Below are 14,239 nucleotides of genomic sequence, written 5' to 3' on the forward strand. Positions count from 1 at the left end.
CTACACTATGCTCTAAAAAGACTCCTAAATGTATTCAACTAAGTGCTATTGAAGAAGACTTTTTGTCACAGCATCATATGAATCTAAAAATTATATTAGATTAAGAACAGCTATAGCCTCCCACACTATGTTGCTTAAAGGATGAGCAAGGCGCAACCTCCTATGCCACAATTTAATGGACACAGTAGTACAAGGACCTTTGCCAGTCTTTTTAATGGTACAAAGCTGCCTATAAAGCAATTTGTAAAAAACAATGTTTAGGGACCTACCAAATGACATAAATATATGAGGCTATCTGATTAACTTTAAATGCTGTATCGATACACACACATAAAGTCATTGTATCCTTGCAGTGTCTAAAGTTGTTGATGTGGAGAAGAAAGCCATTGTTTCCTTGCAGTGTCTAATGTTGTTGATGTGGAGAAGAGGTTGACGACCTTGCCCCTGATCTGCAGCGAGATGGTACAGAGTTAACATATATATGTCATAATTGTTTCTCTCGCTAGCTCACAATTACAGTCTGCAGTGCCCCTAGGTGTTCCTGACAAATTGCTAGTGAATGATCTTACTTGCAATGTACCTAACCTGAACTTTATATACAATGATCTTCTGATTTCTGGAATAACTGGTCAAAGTAATCTTTGTAGGCAGAAAAAGGTTTATTAGCACGGAAACACGTGACTAAGTAATCCCTCAAGTGTGCAAAGGTATATTCACAAAACTTCTCTTTTACCAACTGTATATTCGATGGGGAACATAGGCTCAGGGACAGAACTTGGTGCAGCCTATAGATTTCAAGGTGATAGCAATGTGATAATGCCAAGGTACTTTAGCTGAGTTAGCACTGGATCAGAGTTCACACAAAACTTTCAAGTTTCTAATCAACTCAGGTTTCATCCAAATACTAATCCAATAAATATTGGCTTAGTGCCAAATGCTGATCTACAGAAAGAGTGCCCACCTCCAACCTGAGCATGTCAGTGAGAGTGCCTGGTCTGAGATGAAGAAAGCATCATAGAAAGCACTTCTCAGTTCTTACCGGGCAAACAGTTTTCTTGTGCCAAAGAGCACTGCCCGGTAGATGCCTGCTGCTATGGCCTTTGCTCTATGTTCCGCAAAAGCAGGGGCAATTAATCCGTGGCCACAGTTATTGGGAAGTTTCAGCACTACAATAGCATACTGACTCATGATGACTTCACATTTTAGTAACTGTGAAGACCAAGACGTTTTTGCATCAAATATGACCCACAAGTAATCCTAGCATTCTAAACAGTCCAAAGGTTTTCCATACATTTTAAATGTGTTCCTTGGGTTGTGTCTGCAGTTTAAAATCATATACTTTGTTTTAAATGTATTGAGTGTAGGGGTCTTTACTGTGCAGTAAATTCTCAAACAGCTGAGAAGTTTATGTATTCTAGGTCAGTGTAGGACATGAGGAATGCATCATCGGCAAGTAATATGGTTAGAGTTCTTTGCTCACCTCAAGCTGATACATCAAAGTTTAAATCAAGCAGAAATCTATCTACTTAATTAGTGAAAATGTTAACTAAACCTGGGGCCAAGATACAGCCTTGCCTCACACCAATATTTATTGGAAAACTTAAAGTTGTTTTTCCTCTTGAATCATATGTGACTGATGACAAGTTCTCCTGATAGAGAAGTTTTATTGCAGACACAAGTTTCTTGGGGAGACCCATATGTGGTACGTTCTGCCACAGCAATGATCTGGCAACAAATTTGAATGCTGTTTTAAGGTCTATGAACGTCTTGTACAGCCTTGAATTTTTTGTATGTGTATTCCAGGTGTATGTTGAACAGTCTTATTGCCTGATCTATTGTGTCTTGTCCTTTTCTAAAACCTGCTTGCTGTGGGGAAATAATTTCATTGCCCTCGGCTCAGTCTTGTGGATTGGGAAATTGCAGTTTAGCATTATTCTTTCCAACTCCATATAGTAAAGACATTGGACTATAGTTATGAGGGTTATTCCATTAACCTTTGTGGTGGAGTCTTATAATAATTGCTGCTCTCCAAGTCACGGGAACCTCCTCCTGGAGCCAGATTGTATTGTAAACAGTAGTTAAGATAGGTACCCAGACTGTTGAATCAGACTGAAAAGTGTCAGTTGATACTCTGTCAGGGCCTGGGGCCTTATTATGTTTTTGACTAAGAATGGCCACATGGACCTCAACTTCTGTGAAGTCAGTACAGGATTCCATGATAACTGATGTTGTAGTGGGAGGATGTGTTGAAGTACTACACCACTTTGGTTCCCTAAGGGCTGAGTGAGGGTCTAGCTGGGAGAGTGAAACAAATAAGTCTATAAGCATTCTGAGTTACACAATGTTGCAAAATGATTATATTAAGCAGCAGGTGGAATTCCTGGCACAAATGTTTTTGGAGCCTCGTTGGAAGGGATCGTACCAAGTGGTCCTAACGACTATCAATAATATAAAACTCCAATCATAAACCACACCAATTTATTAAGAAGAATTCATGGATTTATTTCCCTATATTAACAATGCTAATGGCACGGAAATAACTCTCAAACACAAATGATAAGCATATAATATCAATAGCGGTTGATTAAAGTTACTTATATATCACAATTTGATCAAAATAATTAAGCAAATTATCTCCAAAAGAATCACACTTATTAATAATACAAAAACCAGTATTAATGGCAGAGTATACATTAGTTCAGCATTAAACAATTTCAAAATAAGTCATGAGCATTTCAAAATGATTCCCTCACTAACCACAAATTAGCATCAACATGTTGGGCTTCGTGTGTAAAGAATCTGGTAACACAAATGTAGAAAAACTCTTTAACCCAGTTAATGGTGAACAATATATTATTAATATGCAACAATTAAGTCATAAGTTGCAGCTGGTACCTGGAAAGCAAACGAGACACATTTACATTACAATGGCATACATTACCCAAAGTAAAAGTCAAAACCGCAAATAGCTTGCTTCACCCAGGGGACACCATGTCATCAGAAGATTTGGGCCTAACGACAGCTACACCCACTCAAGTCTGCTATCTCTCGTCTGCTCTAGTCTCCAAACTCAACTCTCTAATATTAATCCTCTTCTACTTCATTGTCTGCTTCTTTATTATCATCTCATCTGTCCCTAGAGAATTCTACCCAAGTTGTTATACTAAATCCTAATAAGCTTATGATTGGTCAGTCTATGGGGTGGTTTCATTTCAGCTAATCAACAACTAAATTGATGACCTAAAACACAGTAAATCTACGCTAACTAAAACATTTTCTTCAAAAGTAGCTTTTCCTCATCCGTCTCGTCTGCAGCTCCATTGTTTCATCGCCTTTCGAATATCTTGTCTCAGGAAGAAACGTTTACAGTTGCAACTCACTTCCATCCTCAAGGAAAGACCAGATATTATTAACATTCTCAGACAATAGGATATTTCAGCTTATGCAATGCTTCGGTAAAACAGGATCTTGTAAGACATAACGCTGCAACCCACTAGGGGTAACTGTGAGCACATCTACACAAACTTCGAAGACACTTTTATGAAAGCTTTGAATTATGGAAAATAACCACAGCATCTAGTTAGAATTTTGCTCAGCTAAGAACAGAAAACAAAACATTTTCAAAAGTCACTCATTTTACACGTTGGTTCATTACACATTTTAGTAAGAAAATCATTAATAAACACATTAGAAAATTCACACTCTCACACCAACAACTTTGCGACAAATTACAGCACCAGAACAGGAGCAAGGAAGAACTGAAGCTGAACCTGAGATCGTTGAAGACGGTTCCATCACTCCTGTGAGAGACAAGGGTGGAGATCTCCAGGAGGGTGCTGGATAACCTATCTCAACTGAATCAGCAGAAGAGCCTAGTACCAAGGGGGTTCTCCCAGAAGCAGACGATTCTGAGAGGCAAACAGAGCAATTGCCAGACTCCTCCTGAACCTGTTGCAGGCCCGTCAAGAGAAAGCACAGCAGATAAAGAAAAGGATTCAAGTTCAGTCCTGAAGTGAATATTGACAGAAGGTACACGAAAAGGAGATAAGTGACCGAATTCACAAGTGGAGAAAAGGAAAGAGGTGATAGTTGAACCAACAATAGAGGAAGAAGTAGATACTACGGAAAAAAATAATTAAGTGAAGGAGAGTTGAATGGTGATCGAAAGTTGAAAAGAAAGAGAATAGCAAGTCTAAAATCCGCAGGTCCTAAATGGGCGTATGCAACTACAAACTAATGGCAGCAAGAGTTTATGTCCTTTTGTTTTGATAGGGAAGTTCTGAGTCAATATTTTGAGGTGACCTAAAGAATATTGATGAACTGAACTGTTGAAACAATCTGAGAAATAAATATGAGAAAGAGACTGTTGAAAAGACATTGATAACCTGATTTGACTTTTTCAAACCTGATTTGACAAGCTACTAGCTGATTTTGACAAGGAAGAAGAGATTCTGGAAGTGAAACTGAACTGCTGAAAGAATTGTCTATTTTTGATTTTTGCTGCAATGTTTTCTAAGTAACTTCTGCTTTCTGATTCTTTACAGATCATGGCTGATGTAGATAAGCAAATTAGGGATGCTAGGCACTGTAAATATATGAGCATTGGTTTAGCAATTATGTGTGGGATGTTGTTTATAGTATTGATTGTGGGCATGTCTGTTCTTGATGCGGAAAGAGTTAACCATACTTCTGCTTTGAAGACTACCACACTAACAGTTGTAGAAAGGTTCAAACTAGATGAGAAGTATTTGCATGATTATACTAATGCGCAAGGAGAACTTTCTTCTAACATTTTCTATCACTTATTGAGTGAATATGTTGAGACGATGGATGCAAATGATTGTGTTGTGTGTACGCAGATTCCTTCATCGGTCGAGGAAGGAGTCACTTATCATAGTCTTCCATTAACATACGGGATAAGTTGTAGTTTATCACTAACAAGATTTTATAGACAGGAGTACATTCAATATTTCTATTCTAACCATGATGTTGTGTTTTCGTTTGTTCCTATTATTAGCTATTTGAGTAGAATAGCAAGGGATAATGATATAGTATTATTTAGAGGATTCTTTGAACCTACACTAACATTTGGCACAGCATATGCACATAGAAATAACCTCATATGATTGCTTACATCATTAGAGAAGGGCTCCTTATATCAAACTGAGGACAGGAGAAAGGCGCTGAAGGAGAAATTAGAAAAAGGCTTAGAGAAAAGGACTTGCAAGAATGATTATGCTTACACTGCAGTTAAAACACAAGAGAAAATAGCTTTAGATTCATTACAGGTAGGGAAGCTTTGAATATATAAGCCAAAATCATGCACTGACACTTTATTTGTGGGCACAAGTGAATTTAGGCATGTGTTTCTGTTTCAGAGGAAATGGACATATATGTTGAATGAGCAGGACACTGCGATTCCAGGGATATATGATGTTTGTGGACTTAGGGCCAGATGTAGCAATATTGCAAATTGCGAGTTGCAATTTGCGAGTCCGAGCGACTCGCAAATTGCAACTCGCAATTTGCAATGCAGAACGGTGTCTCAGACACCGTCTGCGAGTCGCTATGGGGTCGCAAAGACCCACCTCATTAATATTAATGAGGTGGGTCGCAAATTGCGGCCCCATAGCGACTATGGGCCCTCGCAGATATGGAGGCCTGCTGTAGTCAGCAGACCTCCATGTCCGTGACTGCTTCTAAATAAAGCAGTTTTTTTTTTTTCAAGTGTAGCCCGTTTTCCTTAAAGGAAAACGAGCTGCACTTAAAAAAAAATCCGAAACCTTTTGTTTCGGTATTTTTTCAGGGCAGGTAGTGGTCCCTTGGACCACTACCTGCCCTGAAAAAATATTTTGTGGTCCATTCACAAAGGGGAAGGGGTCCCATCGGGACCCCTTCCAATTTGCGAGTGGGTTACCATCCACTTCAAGTGGATGGTAACTGCGACTCCATTTGCGACCGCATACGCGGTCGCAAATAGAATTGCGTACCACTGCGAGTCGCAAATAGGAAGGGAACACCCCTTCCCATTTGCGAGTCGGAAATGCATTTTGCGAGTCGGTCCCGACTCGCAAAATGCATTTCTGCATAGGAAACTCCGATTTGCGACTCGCAAACGGCAATTTTTGCCGTTTGCGAGTCGCAAATTGTTTCCTACATCTGGCCCTAAGTTCTTATTACCGTCTTCCAAAAGGATGGTATGGGACATGTTATTTGGGGATAGTTTTCCCAAAGGTTTACCAGATGGAAGATTTGAAAAAGTTTCCGAAAGTGACTGAATTACATCATAAGAGAGAGAGGAGGGAGTCCTCTTCTGCGATAGTGGGAGATATATTTGGTGCGGTGATTCCTTCAGTGGGAATCATCCTGAATTCGATCATTATTCAAGAGTTGTCTTCTACTGTGGATAACATGCTGACAACTTTTTCAGGGGCTATACTCCTGATAGATACTGAATTAGCTGAGGATAGAGCTATGACTCTTCAAAATCGCCTTGCTTTAGACATTCTTTTAGCGAAGGATGGCGGAGTCTGTAAAATGATTAACTCTAGGCATTGCTGCTCGCACATACCTAATGACAGTAAAGAGATAAGAGATTTACTAATCTGACTAACGCACGTAGTGATTTGAAGGAATTAAAAGAACCAGGTGCTTGGGAAAAGGTTGGTAAGGAGTTTGTTTCAGTGGGAAATTGGCTTAGTAGTATTTGGAATGGAGTGCTGTTGAAAATTATACAGGGAATATTAATTGTTATAGGTTGTCTATTAGGAAGATGGGGATTATGCAAATTATGCAAACAACTTAAATAGAAAAGGTCTAAAAAGAATCAGAGGCGGGAAGAAAAGAAAAGGGAAAGAATGTATAGGTAGAATTCAAGGAGAAGAGAAAATGTCGAAGAAATAGAATTGTAAAAATTGTGGGTGGTAAATTTGGTGTGATGACACATTTGGTCAACAGAGGAGGGATTGCTAAAGCAGATGTCTTAATTAGAAATTCTTAATGACTGTTTAAGTATTTTGAATAATGACCTATGTAGAAAGTGAATAACGTAAAGAGAAATAGTATACACGTTTAAAATTGTGACCTCGAAGAATGGTCACCAGTGTTCACGAACTGTACTAAACAATGATTAATACTTATGTAATATTGAAAATGTATTAGATTAATGAGGTAATATGTCATATTAAGGGTTATGAAGTATGTTCTTGCTTATTGATTGTAGACCTTAACTTAGCGAGTGTCTTGGCCTAATTTTGCCAGGCCTCATGCAGAAGCTGTCAGAATGAACTAACTGTGAAATGCTCATTGTCTTGTTAAAATGCTTAGCAGAAGCTTTCCATGAGAACCAACTAATAGGAGACAGTGATCTTAAAATCTATCGAGATGTGTGTAATGTGTGCAAGAGGTTCATTCCCAAGACGCAAACAATGAAGACACTGACTAGTGAAGAAGATGCAACAAATTCGCTACTTGTCGAGCCGGATGATGAGAACATCGTAAAGCAGACCAACCAACGAAGTGTAAAGTGTGAAATATTAGAATTCATAGATTTGGTATAGAGTTTTCACTGGAAAGAGTAATAACATACTATTAATTGACCAATTGGGTATTAGGGGATAGTTTGGGTGACTTTGATATAGCAACGTGACAGAGGAGACCAAGGCCAGATTAGACCTGATTCAGAGCAGACCTTACTCTGATTTGTGATGCGACATTGGGAGTAGAAGAGATTTGAGATTATGTCATTGGGCTCATACTCTGTGACTGAGAGCCTGATGTTTTGCTGATCGACTGCTGACCTGACGATGAAGATTGATTCTGCTTGCTGACCCATCCCGTGGATAGGTAGATTTGACAATGTGACTGAATTACTTTTTTGTGCCTTTTCTCTCTAGGTACCATTTGCGCTGTCTTAATAGTTTTACTTAGTTAGATGTTTTCCAAATTTGTATTTTAAATTGTTTTTGCATGCAGCCCCACATGCGGATGCTAATCTGGGTTTAGTTGAGGTTATCTACATGAGGACTGACAATTTGCATAGACAAATGGTTGACAAATTACTTTGCTAAACTCTATGGATTATGCATTACTATTGAAACTGACTTTACTTGTACTGATGCTTTAGAATGCATGTGAGTAAAGCTTTGATTAGGTTATGTTTCCTGCGTCTTTTTGGTTAACAAATATTATCATTTGCATTTGATATGATTTTGAGATAAATCTACATGACTTTAGTATTGTTAATAATAGGGAAATAAACTTACTAAACTTTTACTAAAGGTGTGGTTATTCGTGGATGAAAGGCCATGAGGCGCGACAATTACTGACTCCATTGATTATCGATTGATTATTGTGTATTGATTATTGGTTCTGTTCTGGAACTATGGGAAGAACATCCTGAACGAGTCAAAAGGTTCATCGACCTATACGGGTCCCCTTATAAATTTACCTATTAAGGTCCGACGCGCTAACACTTGTGTCTTAATACTTTTAGGGGTAATTCTCCATCTGGAATGGTGTGCCTGCATTTTAAAGTGATGGCTAACAATTGCTTTCGACGTTCCTCATTGAACCAATCAATTTACAATGTGCTGAAATTTTCCATAAGGCTGCAAAACAAGATGGACCGAAAGGTACTACTAGTTGACTTAATTAGATTTTCAAGCTTCAGGATTACCTCTTTGTCACACTTATCTTTAAATTCTACAGATTCTTTGTATTTGAGATGCCAATGATTATAAGATGCTTGAGGTCCAGTTTTCCTAATGTTAGTATGGTACCAGGCAATATAGGTCATATCTGAAGAGGTCTTTTGCTTTTCTGAAGCTACATTAAGAAGTCTAAGATGGGTTATCAGTGGGTCATGGTCACATTTGATCCCTATCTAGGCAACAAAGTCATCGACTAATTGCCAGATTCCACATTTATGAGAATGTAGTTTATGTGGCTCTCTCAGCTCGCAATGCTAAATGTACATTGAGCAGGATTATCAGAGAGCTTACATCCATTGAAGGGGTGTAAAACATGACTCAATATAAAAGCAGTTATTTTGCCCCATGTTTCAACTTCCCTAGACTTTGAAAGACAGGGTATGGTGTAATACTAACTGCTTCTTTGAACACCTCTTAGTAAGAGAGGGATACATTAATTGGGTGTTGAAAACTTCACACCGAAGTATGATCTGAGGTTTGAATGTCGACAATTTGGCCTGCCATTGCCTTAGAAAATCAGGGTGAAGTGCAGAAATACACTTATGTAGCTCCTGTAGGTGCACAAAAACCCTGTTGGATTTCCAGGCAACAGATAGACATCAAGTAATCTGTAGCAACTGAATATTTTTGCTGACCTTTGAATAATCATGCGCCTAGGCCTAGCAAGACCCCAAAAGATAACTTGACAGCCTTAAATTTCCTTAATAACTAAGTTGTTATAAGAGGAAAAAGCATCCAGATAATGCTTGTCCAATGCCCAAGTCTCTTGAAAGCAGAAGATCGAGTTGTATTTAACCCACGTATCCAGTCTTTGTCCTCAAGTTTGGATTTCCGGCCTCTATATTCCAATTTAAAATTTTCTCTGGGCATGAGGTGAGAGAACAGGAAGTTGATTGCTTCTTATTGTAGGTAAATGCAGATGTACTGTTAAGTTTTGCAAATCATTTCTAAAGATACTGCTGGTTGGGACTCTAGCCTCCGTGAGCACAGTAGTTAGTTGATTCAGCTTTCATAGCTGAGATCTACATGGGTCAATTTAAGACTCAAAGAGGTAGGGATAGGGTTCAGGTCTTCCTTTGAATATGAGAATTCCCAGTTGGCTAAAATCTCACCTTTGGGAAAAATGACTTCAACTATAGACTTATTTGACCACCACGTTATAGTGATTTCTCTTTTATCATTAGTAGTTGATGGATTGAAGCTAACCCAGGATAACTTTGTCAAGGTTGGGACTGATTTTATTATCCTCAGCAAAATAGTCCAATTCAAAATATTGTGCTGCCCTCTAGACAGATATATCAAACTGAATAGACTAACATGTTGAGAATTAGGAATACTTGATCTAAAGGAACTGTAACTCATGATAGAAAGTACTTTGGGCAATGAGTTATGGTTTCTTAACCTAAGTATAACTATACATATTACTATAAGTGCTGCATTTCAATGGTTTTGTATGGTTAAAACGTCAACCTAACTATTACGTCCCTGTCACCTTTGGTTTTTTCAGTGAAAAAAAAATATATACATTAAAAAAAAAAAATCACTGAAAAAAACAAAGGTTACAGAGAAGGTATAGTTAGGAAAGAGAATTTAAAAAATGATATAAAAAACAAAAGGTTAAAGGGATGCTATAGTTAAGATGAGAATTTAGTCACACAAAACCATAGAAATTGAGCAGTTATAGTTATGATTAGCTCAAGTAACATTGTCACTTTAACCCCGGGCAGGTGGCTGCGGGGCTCGGGGTGCGACCTCTCCTTAATTTACATTATTAGCTCCGGTGAGGTGGTGGTGGTCCCCGGGGTTGGGTCGGCAAAGGATACCCTTCATTCTTTCATCTTAGCCCCCGGAAAGTGGTAGTCCCTGGGGCTGTGGGAGGGGGAGATGTGTGGCCCCTCACATATAATTGACTATTAGACCCAGGAAGGTGGTGGACCCTGGGGTTGCTTAGGGCGGCACAAGCTCCCTGCATTTATTGTCACTTTAACCCCAGGGAGGTGGCAGTCCCTGTGGCTTGGGTGGGGCACGCAGCCCCACATATAATTAAATATCAGCCCCAGGGAAGTGGTGGGCCCCAGGGCATGAATAAGCTCAGGAAGGAGGCCCGTGCACCGCCTGTGCACCCCCTCCTTAATTTTCAACATGTCCTCGGGACCTGATCCGCCTGGGGGAGAAATAAGAAAAAGAGCGGGAGACCACCCGGTTATTAAAAACATTTCAGGAAAACCCAAAGATTTTTCCAACATTTTTTTCTATTAATTGCTTTTTTCCCTTGTGGGGTCTATTAGGGACCCCTAGACCAAGATTAGGGGCTCGGGTGACTCTACCCTGGCCCCTTTTCTTTTTTTAAAACTTTTTTTGTGGGTCTCGGCTGAAGCCAAGTCCCAAGATGGCGGCCAACATTTCCTTGTGGAAGTGTTGGCAGCCAATCGGATATGAGAAAAGGAAGAAAGGTGCAATTTATTGAAAAAGACCAGTCCTGCAAGAAAGCATCTGAGGCTTGTGCCAAGGGGTCTGGGTACTAACTGACGAATGGAGAAAGTTGGGAGTTTAGATGGAAGCGAATAGGCCTCTCTTAAATGGACCCCATTTGTGTTGTAGGGCATCAAACACTGAAGGATGACGTTTCCAATCACTGGAATCTCGAAGGTGATGGGAATGCCAGTCTGCTACAGAGTTTCGATTTCCTGGTAAATATCCTGCATGTACAGAAATCTTGTTTAGGAGGCAGAAATCCCAGATTCCTTCTGCCAGCTCTGTTAAGGGTCTGGATTTGGTGCTGCCTAGATGATTGATGTAGGGAACTGCCAAAATGTTGTCCATGCAAAGTAGGATGGAGCAGTGAACCCTGTTCTTTGCTAGACTTCTGATAGCAAAGGAGCCTGTAAGCCTCTCTAAATAATTGATGTGCAGTTTGGACTTCTCTAGAGACCATGTACCCCGAGTCGAGATTGTTCCACAACAGGCACCCCAACCCGTTTGACTTGCATCTTATTCTAACACAGGATTGTGGGCTGGTGAGAAGATGGTCTTGCCATTCCAGGCATCTAAATGGTCTATCCACCATTAAAGCTCTATATGAGACTCTTGATCTTGAGAGATGCTCACTGAATAAGAAAAAGCAAGCAACACAAATGATGGACAGAATGCAGAACCAATCAAACACTCACTCCCAGACACAAATCTGTGTTTAATGTATCAATTCTTTTGCTCACCATGCCACCCCAGTTTGGACCCAGCCATTTGCAAACAAGTCTTGACCCTGTTCCCCATGGAAACCGTCTAGCCAGAACTGCCAGGCTAAGTCCTCCCTGGCCCGGAAACAAGCATCCTGGAACTGGGTGGGTTCAGGGTATCAATCTTCATCAGCCAGACTAGCTTGAATCCAGTGGTATAGTGAGCAGGGGACCCACTTCTGGACATACCCAGCGCTCTTAGGACAACCAAAGCAAGCAAACACAAATAACGGATGGAATGTAGAACCAATCAAACAATCACCCTGAGTCACAGAACTGGGTTTAATCTATCAATTCATTTGCTCACCACACCACCATAACTTGGACCCAGCCATATGCAAATCAGTCTGGACCCTGCTCCGCATGGGAACAGTCCAGCCCAAATATTGGTTCTGCATTCCGTCTCATCATTTGTGTTTGTTTGATTTTGTTGCCCTAAGATGGCAGTCATGGGGCCTAGGCTGATTATACCACTGGATGCTTGCTAATTTTGTAGATGAAGGGTGATACCCTGAAACTGGTCCCGGGATGCTTGTTTCTGGTCCAGAGAGGACCTAGCCTGGCAGTTCAGGCTGGGCTGCTCCCATGGGGAACATAGTCAAGACTGATTTGAATATGGCTAGATCCAAACTGAGATGGCATAGTGAGCAAAAGAATTGATGGATTAAACCCAGGTCTGTGACTGGGGGGTGAATGTTTGATTGGTTCCGCATTCTTCCCATCATTTGTGTTTGTTTGCTTTTGTTGACTGAATAGGCAAGGCCTCTTTGCATTGGTGAATTGTCAACCTCTGAAGTGCCCGATAATGAAGGAGACCTGGATATGTGGCCAGTATGAAGGAGGAGAGGAGACCTATTATTCCTGCCAGATATCTGAGGGAGATTACTGAGCTGCAGAGGGTCTGAAGGATCTCGGATTTTACATATTTCATTTTGCTGAAGGAAGATGTAAGGTGGCAGTGGCTAAGTTTCTTAGGAAAACTAGGAATTCTATTTGTTGAGTGGGAGTTAATAGTGAGATTTCCCTATTGATGAGAAAGCATAGGTCTGACAACAGGGAGCATCTTAGGTGGACGTGAGTCTGTAAAGAGGGGAGACTTTGACTCATGAAGAGGATATTATTAAAATAAATAATCAGCCTGACTCCCTGTGTTCGGAGAAAAGCTACCACTAGTTGCATGAGTTTGGTAAAGCACCATGGTGCTGATGAAAGGCCAAAAGGTAGTGAGGAAAAGTGCAAGGTCTGACCGAACCATTGAAATTGTAGGTACTTCCTGTAATCCTGATGAATGGGAACAGAGAGGTGGGTGTGTCATGTAGATCCGAACTAACCATCCAGTTGTACTTGAGACTCCCTGAGATGAATAATGGTTTCCATTTTGAAGTTTTGATAAGCTACAAAATAGTTTAAATGCTTGAGATTGATGATTTGTCTCATCTTCTTGTTTTTCTTCTGAACCAGAAAGATAGAACTGAAAAAAATGGAATGGTCGGGATGGGACTGGAATATTACTTGCTTTTGTAATAGGGATTGAATCTCTAGAGAGATGAGGGTGGACATTATGAAGGAAAATTGAGGAAGGTGAGGAAGCATGGTTTGAAAAGGTTCTGAGAAAAACTCTATTGTATAACCTTGGATGGTGTTTAACACCCATGGGTCTGCAGTTATGGAACGCCACTTTGGGAGTAACAAACGATGATGGCCCCTACAGGAGGATAGCTGAAAGATAGACTCACCTGTATGGGAAGTGTATCTGGAGCCCTTGTTTCCCCTGCCGTGGTAACCTCAACATTTTTTAGGGTAAAATTGAGGTCTGCATTTCCAAAATGAAGAGTTGAGGGAACGTCTGCAAACTTTGTTGTTGTAGTAGCAGCCAGCAAAGTGGTTCCTGCCTCTACCAGCCCTGGAGAAAACCTGCTAGGAAACCACTTGTTTCAAGGACTGCTGAGCCTTGTCCAACAAAGCGAAGGTAGAAACATACTTGCTCAGTTCTCTCATGAATGAATCACCAAAAATAAAATCTTCTGCTTTTATGCCTGGATCCACAACCGCTAGCTTCACAAGTTTAGAGTCTAATTATAACAAGAGACCTTTCCTGTGTTCATGAGTGAGCGCAGAATTAGTGTTACTGAGTAAGCAGAATGCTTGTTGAACCCATAAAGAGAGATTTTCAGGATCAATTGGAAAATTTTCCAGTCTTGCAGATTCTGCTAGGTCATAAATGCGAGTCAGAGGGCAAACACATCCAATAATTTGTCCTGGAAACTGGCCCAGGCCTTGTCTACTCCCTTG

Source organism: Pleurodeles waltl, chromosome 7 (assembly GCF_031143425.1).
Source record: "Pleurodeles waltl isolate 20211129_DDA chromosome 7, aPleWal1.hap1.20221129, whole genome shotgun sequence".
Taxonomy (NCBI): Eukaryota; Metazoa; Chordata; class Amphibia; order Caudata; family Salamandridae; genus Pleurodeles; species Pleurodeles waltl.